The sequence below is a fragment of the Musca vetustissima genome, unplaced genomic scaffold, assembly GCF_032173495.1.
Source record: "Musca vetustissima isolate MV318-11 ecotype Yass unplaced genomic scaffold, APGP_CSIRO_Mvet_v1 utg91834, whole genome shotgun sequence".
Taxonomy (NCBI): domain Eukaryota; kingdom Metazoa; phylum Arthropoda; class Insecta; order Diptera; family Muscidae; genus Musca; species Musca vetustissima.
This window is the reverse complement of record NW_026874052.1, coordinates 133,392-145,048: the sequence shown is the minus strand read 5'-3', so window position 1 is coordinate 145,048 and position 11,657 is coordinate 133,392.

Here is an 11,657-nt window from a genome sequence, read left to right as displayed (position 1 = left end):
TTTAGAGAGAAAGGGTGCAACAAAGGGCCTATACATCTTTCAATTTGCACGAAATTTGGCACAGCGTACTGAACTAAGTCTAGAATGATGTGCGCAAAGTTTCGTGAAAATCGGTTCAGATTTAGACATAGCTCCCATATATAGCTGCGCCCGATTTTAGGTAAATAGTAGACTAAAGTCCCTGGAAATCTTTTGATTTGCACGAAATTGTGCATAGCGTACTGAATATTGCCTATAATAATGTGTGCTAAGTTTCATGAAAATCGGTTCAGATTTGGATATAGCTCCCATATATATTTTCGTCCGATTTAAGGTAAGTGGTGTACCAAAGTCCCTATATATCTTTCGATTTGGACGAAATTTTGCACAGCGTAATGAATAAGGTCTGGAATGATGTGTGTTAAATTTCGTGAAAATCGGTTCAGATTTAGATATGGCTCCCATATATATCTTCGTCCGATTCAATGTAAATGGTGTACCAATGTCCCTATATATATTTCGATTTGCACGAAATTCGGCATACCGCACTGAATTAAGTCTAGAATAATGTGTGCTAAGTTTAATGAAAAACGGTTCAGATTTAGATATAGGTCCCGTATATATCTTCGTCCAATTTTAGGTAAATAGTGAACAAAAGTCCCAGTATATCCTTCGATTTGCACAAAATTTGGCACAGCGTAATGAATTAAGTCTCGAACGATGTGTGTATACATTTTCGTCAGTTCTTGTGTAAATGGTGCACCAAGGTCCCTATATATCCTTCCATTTGCACGAAATTTAGATTTATAAAAAAATGAAGAACTCAAAATGTGGCCGAACATGTAACAAGGTTTGATTAAATCGGTTTAGATTTCGATATTTTGCTTTAAATTTATTTACATAATTTTGTCCCATTGTAAGAAGCAACTCTACATCTGACCAAAATTTAGTATAGGTTGCAGAATGACAGGTTTAATTTCCAACGGTGTTAGAAAGAGTACATACCTGGCTCTCGTAGGATTTAGGATTATTGAGTTCGCACAGCATCGACTATTTTTGACCACCAGTAAGGAAAGGTCAAAAGTCGAACGGGGCCGAATATATGATACCTTTCACCACTTTGGGTACATGCAAGATATGTTAATATCTACAATATCCTGTAGATAGAACGGTCATAGAATCTTTGGAGGACCATTGAGTTGAAATCGGGCGAAATTAAATGTGCTATCTAGATAAATTTCGTCTAACCACCATTTACATAAAATCGAACGAAAATATATATAAGAGCCATATCAAAATCTGAACCGATTTCAACAAACCTTATCACGCATCACTTTTTTCTCAATAGCATTCGCTATGCAAAATTTTACCCAATCTGACAAATATTGGGAGTTTGGTGCATCATTCACATAAAATCGGATAAAACTATATATGGGAGCTATATCTAAATCTGAACCGATTTCAACAAAACTTCGCAGACATCAGTCTCAACCTAATTCAATACTCTGTGCAAGATTTTGTCCCAATCGGACAAAAATTAGGAGTTTGGTGTATCATCCACCATAAAATCGGACGACTATATATATGGGAGCTATAGCTAAATCTGAACCGATTCCAACAAAACTCCGAACACATAAGCATGGACCCGATTCAGTGTACTGTGCAAAATTTTGTCTTAATCGGACAAATATTGGGAGTTTGTTGCATAATTCATCATAAAATTGGACGACTATATATATGGGAGCTATAACTAAATCTGAACCGATTTTCTCCAATTTCAATAGGGTTCGTCCTTGGGCCAAATAAGAGAATTGTGCCAAATTCTATTCAAATCGGATCATAAATGCGACCTGTACGTTGTTAACAAAAATACATGGACGGACAGACGGACATGCTTAAATCGACTCTGAAAGTGATTCTATGCATATTCTCAAAAGGAAACATGGGTCTATCTCGATTCCTTTTGCCTGTTACAAACATATGCACAAAGACATAATACCCTGTACCACAGTGTGGTGAAGGGTATAGATACGGAAGCTCTTCACTTATTGGCTTTATTCTAGTTCATACGATAGCCATACGCTCGCAGAGAAACGTCTCAAAATTTGAAATCGATTGGGTTATTAGTTTTTGAGTTATCGTGCCCGCCATTCGAAAAATACTGATTCGAGAAAAAATGCATTTAAAGTTTGAGAAGTCAGCATCAAGTTTATTGAGATAGTAGCATCAAGTGACGGCAAGAGTAGTCACTTGATACTGACTCAATAAATCGACTATATCTTCAAGAGTTCTTGAGATTTTGTAGGGACATTCTTGAATTAGTGTAGATTCGAAAAACTAAATAAAATTTTTTGACACCCGGAATGGGGGGTTCCCTTAAATGAAAATAATTCTCACGAATAAATGAGCCTTAGGCGCCTGCAATAGTCACTCTTTTGGGGCGTGAGATAAAGAGGTAGAGAAAATTCAAAAGCTTGTCATAATATTGGCATTATTATGACAATGTTGACTTTGCATATTAAATATTTAAATGAATAACAGCAACTCCACCCACCTGAACAAAAAAGGACAAGCTCAGCAAAAAAAAACATGGCCTCCAAACCATTTGTCACTTGCCGAGATCACACCCAACAGCAACAAACAAAAATAAATTGGTGGTGGTGGTGGTGGAAATGACACCAATAAAGAAAACAAACTCCGGACGAACAGCAAGCAGATGGGACTATGAAAAACCACAACAACAGCAACAAAACACCGAAGAATATTTATAACAAATTAAAAAAGAAAAAAAAAACAAGAATATAAAAAATTAAAAACAATAAAAACCAAACAATAATAAAGGTGTTTTTGTTGGATTTTTGGGGAGGTGAATATGGCTGGATAGGCATTGTTTTCCATTTAATTTTTTTCGCCGTTGTTGACTTTTGTTTAATGGCATTACCATCATCATCAGCAACAGCAGCAAACAGAAAAAAACAAAGGAGGAAACCAAAACACGCAAACTTAACACCAAACATAAAACGGAAACGGAAGTTTCAACCTTAACTAGTGGAATAACAACCGCAACAACAACAACAATGCTAGGCCGTCAGACACCCAGAAGCGGCAGTGTGAACGCCAATTACAGTTATTTTACAGCCAGATGGAAAACACAAACAGAGAAACAAACACAAAAGAGGATATGTATGCCAGTCAGTAGTAGTTTTGTTTTAATTGAATTCGCTCAAGTCGAAACTGTGTTACGCTTTATTAGCAATCATTTAGTGGAGGAGAATATATAAAACTTTTTAATAGGATTAGTGGTGGTGAAAGTAATCGAATGCGGGGGAGAGAGAGGGGGCGCGAAAAAACTAACTGTTTTGTCTGTGATTTCATTGCGGCTTAATAATGATATTACAAAAGAGAGAGAGAGAGATGGATTTAAAAAAAAAAAAAAATTCTAGAGACAACCACAAGGCGTGGATTTAAAAAAAAATTTCTAGAGACCACCATTAAGGCGTGGATTTTTAAAAAATATTTTTTCTAGAGACCACCACAAGGCTAGAGACCACCACAAGGCGTGGATTTGTAAAAAAAATTTTTTCTAGAGACCACCACAAGGCGTGGATTTTTAAAAAATATTTTTTCTAGTGACTACCACAAGGCGTAGATTTTTAAAAAATATTTTTTCTAGAGACCACCACAAGGCGTGGATTTTTAAAAAATATTTTTTCTAGAGACCACCACAAGGCGTGGATTTTTAAAAAAAATATTTTTTCTAGAGACCACCACAAGACGTGGATTTTTAAAAAAAAATATTTTTTCTAGAGACCACCACACGGCGTGGATTTTTAAAAAAAATATTTTTTCTAGAGACCACCACAAGACGTGGATTTAAAAAAAAAAAAATTTCTAGAGACCACTATTAAGGAGTGGATTTTTAAAAAATATTTTTTTAAAGACCACCACAAGGCGTGGATTTTTAAAAAATATTTTTTCTAGAGACCACCACAAGGTGTGGATTTTGAAAAAAATATTTTTCTAGAGACCACCACAAGGCGTGTATTTTAAAAAAAAATATTTTTTCTAGAGACCACCACAAGACGTGGATTTTTAAAAAAATATTTTTTCTAGACACCACCACAAGGCGTGGATTTTTAAAAAAATATTTTTTCTAGAGACCACCACAAGGTGTGGATTTTGAAAAAAATATTTTTCTAGAGACCACCACAAGGCGTGGATTTTTAAAAAATATTTTTTCTAAAGATGACTTTTAGGGACCTGATGAGATGAGATGACTTTAGAGACCACCATTAAGACGTGAATTTTAAAAAATCTTTTTTTAGAGATGACTTTTAGGGACCTGAACAAGGCGTGGATTTTTAAAAAATATTTTTTTAGAGACCACCACAAGGCGTGTATTTTTAAAAAAAAAATTTTAGAGATGTCTTTTACGAACCTGATGAGATGAGATGACTTTAGAGACCACCATTAAGACGTGAATTTTAAAAAATCTTTTTTTAGAGATGACTTTTAGGGACCTGAACAAGGCGTGGATTTTTAAAAAATATTTTTTTAGAGGACCACCACAAGGCGTGTATTTTTAAAAAAAAAATTTTAGAGATGTCTTTTACGAACCTGATGAGATGAGATGACTTTAGAGACCACCATTAAGACGTGAATTTTAAAAAATCTTTTTTTAGAGATGACTTTTAGGGACCTGAACAAGGCGTGGATTTTTAAAAAATATTTTTTTAGAGATGACTTTTACGGACCTGATGAGATCAGATGACTTTAGGGACCACCATTAAGACGTGCATTTTAAAAAAATATTTTTTTAGAGATGACTTTTAGGGACCTGAACAAGGCGTGGGTTTTTAAAGATTCTCATGGACCTGAACAAGGCGTGGGTTTTTAAAGATTCTCATGGACCTGAACAAGGAGTGTGTTATTAAAGATTCTCATGGACCTGAACAAGGCGTGGGTTTTAATATTATTATATAATATTATGTATACGTAACAGAAATATAACATCTACCAAAAGGCGTATAATAGACTGTGGTCTAAAAAACTTGGGGTCTAACACTAATATCTCTATGAGGCACAATTATATCCTTATTAGGCATAAGGCTGGACGGAATTTTTAAGGTCACATATCAAATATATACTTTTATAAAACATATCCTCATTCTATCACGTGTCCTTGTGCGTCATTTTCGTCCTGATTTTCTTGAACCAAAAAAAAAAAAATTTAGAAAAATGTCGCTCAAGAGATTTTAGGATTTTTTTGAAGACAAGAAATCGATGTTCAGGCATGATAACCTTAATTCCATTGGTACCTGAAGTTAAGTACGCCTGATTAGCCAACACCTCTATAAGTCGTCTTTAAATATAGAAGGGAAGAAATATCAATTTACAAAGGCATATTCAGATTTTGCCATAACTCCACATGTTTCCCAACTATAACATTTTTATTTATTTCTCCTTCGAATTTATTTAAATTTCTTTTGCATAACTTCTCATAATTTTAAATTATATTTTATTTAATTAAATTCATAACTTCAAAAAACCCCTTTCGCAGCAAACCTTTTTCAATCTCTCCATCTTAAAAATAACCCCCTTTCATCCAATTGATTTCCCACCCGTCAAGTGCACACTTCAAAAACATTAATCGTTTATTTGTTTAATTAGTAGCAGACAACAAACATTTAGTAGTTCATTTGTTTATGTGTATAAGTGTGTATGTGTGTGTGTTTCGGTATGCGCCTCTATTGATGCCTCTGCCTGTGTAAGCCGAACCCAACAATAAACATTTATTTGGCCAATTAATCAACACCACTCTTAACCACAAATGGCTCGTTAGGCACGTATCAGTACTCTGGTCAATGTATGGCACTTGTGAAAGGCGAGGTCGGAGCGGGGCGGGTTCACAAAATGCAAAAACAACAACAAATGGCTGGCTGGAGGGTGTGTGGTTGTGTACAATCTATTTTTATCTTGGCGAATTGTAAAATGTAATTTTGCATGTTACCGCATTGATGTTTTGCTAATGAGTTGTAGATGTCTTTTGTTGTTGATGTTATTGTTGTAGATGTTGTCAAGTGTGCTTGGAAAACGAAAGTACATTTTTTGACATTTTGGTTATTGTTTCAGCTTTAAATGATAAATTATATCTATCTATGAATTCTACACTAATAGAAGTTATATATGGAATATGTCATTCTTGTATTCTAGTATAAAGTAGTTCTGCTCTTCTACATTTCCCTTGCCTTGAATCCTCACTGAACTTTGTGCTTTAAATCATTACGTTACGTATACGTAATATTTAATAAAATGTTGTTCATACGCACCGAAAAATATCGAAAAATTATGTTTTGGCCTACAAATTATTCTATGTAACGTTTACACAATGTCATGCATACGTGCCACTGTCGTCTCTAAAAACTTTAGCTTCAGTCGCTTCGCGATTGAGGGATAGCCGAAATCCTCGTTCTATCATCACTTAACCTATGGCCTTGTTTACCTTCCTCATTAATGTCCTAACATTAGCCGCATCGCCTTGAATTCAGTCAACTGTGGCTCAATTGCCACTAAACGTATGGGCCTATTGTACACACCTTGGTCGATTATTGTTTTTGTTGTTTTTTTACGTATACGTAATATTATATAACAAATAATGCATATACGTATCCAGGATTCAACTTCATGAGACAATCTTTACAGATAATCTTTAGCTATTCTGTTACAGAATCTATGATTCCATTGTATGTTTTTGGTCCCATTGCCCTTTAAGAAAACATTAGGTGACGTATGTATACGTAATATGGAATATATATGTTGATCATACGCTCCATAGGTTTCATAGTCAAAATTATTCTCAGTAACGTATACACAAGGCTTTAAAAAAACCCACACCTTAGCTAGGTTTAAAAAAAAAACTCGACATAGCTAGGCTTTAAAAAACATATGCCTTAGCTAGGCTTTGAAAAACCCCACAACTTAGCTAGGCTCTGAAAAAAACCCACACCTTGGCTAGGCTCTGAAAAAAACCCACGCCTTAGCTAGGCTCTGAAAAAACCCACGCCTTAGCTAGGCTTTTAAAAACCCCATGCCTTAGCTTGGCTTAAAAAACCCACGCCTTAGCTAGGCTTTGAAAAAAACCCACGCCTTAGCTAGGCTTTGAAAAAAACCCACGCCTTAGCTAGGCTTTGAAAAAAACCCACGCCTTAGCTAGGCTTTGAAAAAACTCACGCCTTAGCTAGGCTCTGAAAAAACCCACGCCTTAGCTAGGCTTTTAAAAACCCCACGCCTTAGCTAGGCTTTGAAAAAAAACCCACGCCTTAGCTAGGCTTTGAAAAAAACCCAGGCCTTAGCTAGGCTTTGAAAAAATCCCGCCTTAGCTAGGCTTTGAAAAAAATTGTTTTAAAACATCCTCGCCTTAGCTAGGCTTTGAAAAAAACCCAGGCCTTAGCTAGGCTTTGAAAAAATCCCGCCTTTGCTAGGCTTTGGAAAAAATTGTTTTAAAACATCCTCGCCTTAGATATGCTTTGAAAGACATTGTTTTAAAACATCCACGCCATGCTTTGAAAAACTCTTTAAAAAATCCACGCCTGTGATAGGCCTTGAAAAAATATTCTTTAAAAAATCCACGCTTGTGGTAGGCCTTGAAAACATATTCTTTAAAAAATCTTCTTTAAGAAATCCACGCCTGTGATAGGCCTTAAAAAAATATTCTTTAAGAAATCCACGCCTGTGATAGGCCTTAAAAAATATTCTTTAAAAAATCCACGCCTGTGATAGGCCTTGAAAAAATATTCTTTAAAAAATCACCGCCTGTGATAGGCCTTGAAAAAATATTCTTTAAAAAATCCACGCCTGTGATAGGCCTTGAAAAAATATTCTTTAAAAAATCCACGCCTGTGGTAGGCCTTGAAAAAATATTCTTTAAAAAATCCACGCCTGTGATTGGCCTTGAAAAAATATTCTTTAAAAAATCCACGCCTTGAAAAAATATTCTTTAAAATTCTTTGAAATTATTTTTCCTTCAGCGCTTAATTTTTTATAGTTAAAAATATTCCATTCTTTGGAATCCCAAACTTAACACCATTGTTCTTGTCCAGCCATTAAATCCACTTTAATTTCCGTTTTATTTCAGAATATCTTTTCAAGCAACTTTAAGACAAGAGGTTCAGCAGCATAAAACAACACCCGTCATTTTAAGTTTCTCTGTTTTAATCAAATATAGAGCATAAAAAGTGAAATCCAAGAGAATGTGAAAACTAAATGTTTCCGTAACTCCCACCTTCCCACGCCTCGTGGCAAACATGGTGCTGAAAAGTAAATTATAAAACGACGGGAGGAGGGATAAGGGATTAACAATTTTATGCGAAAAAATGTGCAACAGTAGGTGGTGAGCAGCGAAACAGACAGGGAGAGTTCATTGCGTCAAGTGTTCCTTGTAAACCCACACGCTGGAACACACACCCGCTCACCTACCTCCCGAGACCGGGATAACTGCACCCACTTGGCAGGTGGCAACTTTACAAATGATTATCCAACAACAGTATGGCTCACAACGGCTGCTTTCTTTGCGATGCGATGAGAATACAAGATGAGGGGTGGGGGTAAATCACCCACTTGCTTGGTTGTTTGTTTGTTCAAACCAAAGTTATTGTAACAACTTATTTGTTTTGCCCTGTTTCGCAGCATTTTTTTTCTGTTTTGCAGTGAAGCAAACAAATCCCGAGAAAAACAAGAAGGCAAAGCGGAAACGGAATTGCTGCTTGCACATAAACTTCCGCATTATCCGCGCGCAGGTCATTTTGTGTAACAGTTAAACAAAAATAATTAATCTTGTGAGAATTACAGACAACGACACACGAATACACAGCATGAGACACCGACACACACACACAAACAAACATGCATACACATCTATATGTATATAACGCCACCTAACAGATAGCAGTGGCCTCTGTGGTAATTTGAATTACAGAAACAGGAATAGCAACGCATTTACGCCAACATAGAACGCAAGGCGAGCAAGAGGCAGTCAGGCAAACAGACAGACTCGTATATTATAAAACACAGACAGACATCCAATGGACACACACAAAACTCACACACACACTCATACCTAGCCACAATAACACATCCATTGGGGTATTCTTAAGAGACACACTGCAGGTGTGCCTTAATTAATATTTACCTTAATTTGGTTTTCGTTCTGTGGGAATTTTTTTATGGTGCAAATGGTCGGTCGTTGGTTCGTTTCGTAGTTCGTTCGGTCAACTGAAGTTTAAAGCGCTAATAATTGCACGCTATTCAAACAGTAGTCCTGACATGCCAGCACTGCTGTCTTTTTCTCTAAACGTTTAATGTATTGGTGTATACGTATAAGTGTGTGTGTGTGCAAAAGCGCGTGTTACCGCAACCAACATTAACGTCAAGTACACACAACTTCGTAGACTTGCCAGCAATGGAATGTCTTTTATGTTGTTGTTGTTGTTTTTCATTTTTCATCTTCACAAAAAACAACGTTGAAGAAGACGAAGAGGTTAATTAATTAAAGTCAAGTAGTTTTGACTTTCCATGGGATCTACTGGGAACGATGATATATTATTAACGACCTGAATAAAAAAATATGTTAAATGACTTGAGGAATTTTTGAAAAAGCAAAAGTTATGGAAAAACTTGAGGAAAACTTTGTATAATGTTTGAATTTACATAAAAGCAGAATGCGTTTAAAAGTCCCTTGAGCGGAACATAGCCACGACGTTCATGTATAAGTCCATAAAAGCGTTCACAACAATATATAGACCTTGAACAAGCAATCTTTAAAAATCCACGCCTTGTTTAGGCCTTGAAAAAATATTCTTTAAAAAATCGACGCCTTCTTTAGGCCTTGAAAAAATATTCTTTAAAAAATCGACGCCTTCTTTAGGCCTTGAAGAAATATTCTTTAAAAAATCCACGCCTTCTTTAGGCCTTGAAAAAATATTCTTTAAAAAATCCACGCCTTCTTTAGGCCACGCCTTGTATAGGTCCCTGAAAAAATATTCTTTAAAAAATCCACGCCTTCCTTAGGCCTTGGAAAAATATTCTTTAAAAAATCCACGCCTTCCTTAGGCCTTGAAAAAATATTCTTTAAAAAATCCACGCCTTCCTTAGGCCTTGAAAAAATATTCTTTAAAAAATCCACGCCTTGTATAGGTCCCCGAAAAAATATTCTTTAAAAAATCCACGCCTTGGGTATCCCTGAAAAAATATTCTTTAAAAAATCCACGCCTTGTATAGGTCCCCGAAAAAATATTCTTTAAAAAATCCACGCCTTGTATAGGTCCCCGAAAAAATATTCTTTAAAAATCCACGCCTTGTATATTCTTTAAAAAATCCACGCCCTGAAAAAATATTCTTTAAAAAATCCACGCCTTATATAGGTCCCTGAAAAAATATTCTTTAAAAAATCCACGCCTTTTATAGGTCCCTGAAAAAATATTCTTTAAAAAATCCACGCCTTTTATAGGTCCCTGAAAAAATATTCTTTAAAAAATCCACGCCTTGTATAGGTCCCAGAAAAAATATTCTTTAAAAAATCCACGCCTTGTATAGGTCCCAGAAAAAATATTCTTTAAAAAATCCACGCCTTGTATAGGTCCCTGAAAAAATATTCTTTAAAAAATCCATGCCTTGTATAGGTTCAAAATATTGTTTAAAAAATCCACGCCTTGTATAGGTCCCTGAAAAAATATTCTTTAAAAAATCCTCGCCTGTGGTAGGTCTGGAAAAAATATTCTTTACAAAATCCACGCCTTAGCTAGGCCTTGAAAAATTTTATTTTTTGAGACCAATATGTGAAAATTTTGCATATAACCACCGAGGTGGAAATGACCTTTTTTGAAACCACGAAAACATTAAAATAGACCCCATAAAATTCATCAGCTTCCAGAGTTTTAGGTTTATTTGAAATAACTCCCACCCATTCTTTAACTTCTGCAAATTCTAACTACAACAAAAACACAAACTCCAGTAACAGCCAACAAAACCATGCATTTGGTTTATTGGCGTTTCGCTTGATTGAACCAAAACGACAAAAAAACAGGTTCATTGTATTTTGGTGTTCCGTGAAGATGTCTGGCCTGTAACATGGTACAAAACTTCGAGAGAAACTTTTTTTCCATTTGTTGAATGCCTGTTGTTATTATGCCAAGTGAGCATATAACAAATGTTTTTATTGTTCTTGTTGTTGTTTTTATTTGTATTCTTGTTGTTTTATCAACTCAAATAAAACGAAAAAAAAAAATTAGAAACTGAAAATTCAAGTTGATGGATATGGAAGTTGTTGATTTTGTAGTAATAATAAATTTAATATAACTTGAATTTTTGATGGCTCTTAAATATTTCGTTTTCTTTTCGAAAATAATTCCAGCATACACACTGGTCGGTCATCATCTAGCTAGGAAATAACAAAGTTACGCTGTTGCTGAAAAAAAATATATATATTTTTTTTAACTTATATTACCGGATATAAAATCGCAACACAATTGATGTGTTCTAGCAAAAGAATATCAAAAACAAAATACTGAAAAGAAATTTTAAGACGGAAGGAAGGATGTTATCACATAACTCATTCATTGAGTTATGAGCTGAAATGAAAACGAAAAAGTCACAAACGATAGCATTGCCAGTCAGGGCTGAAC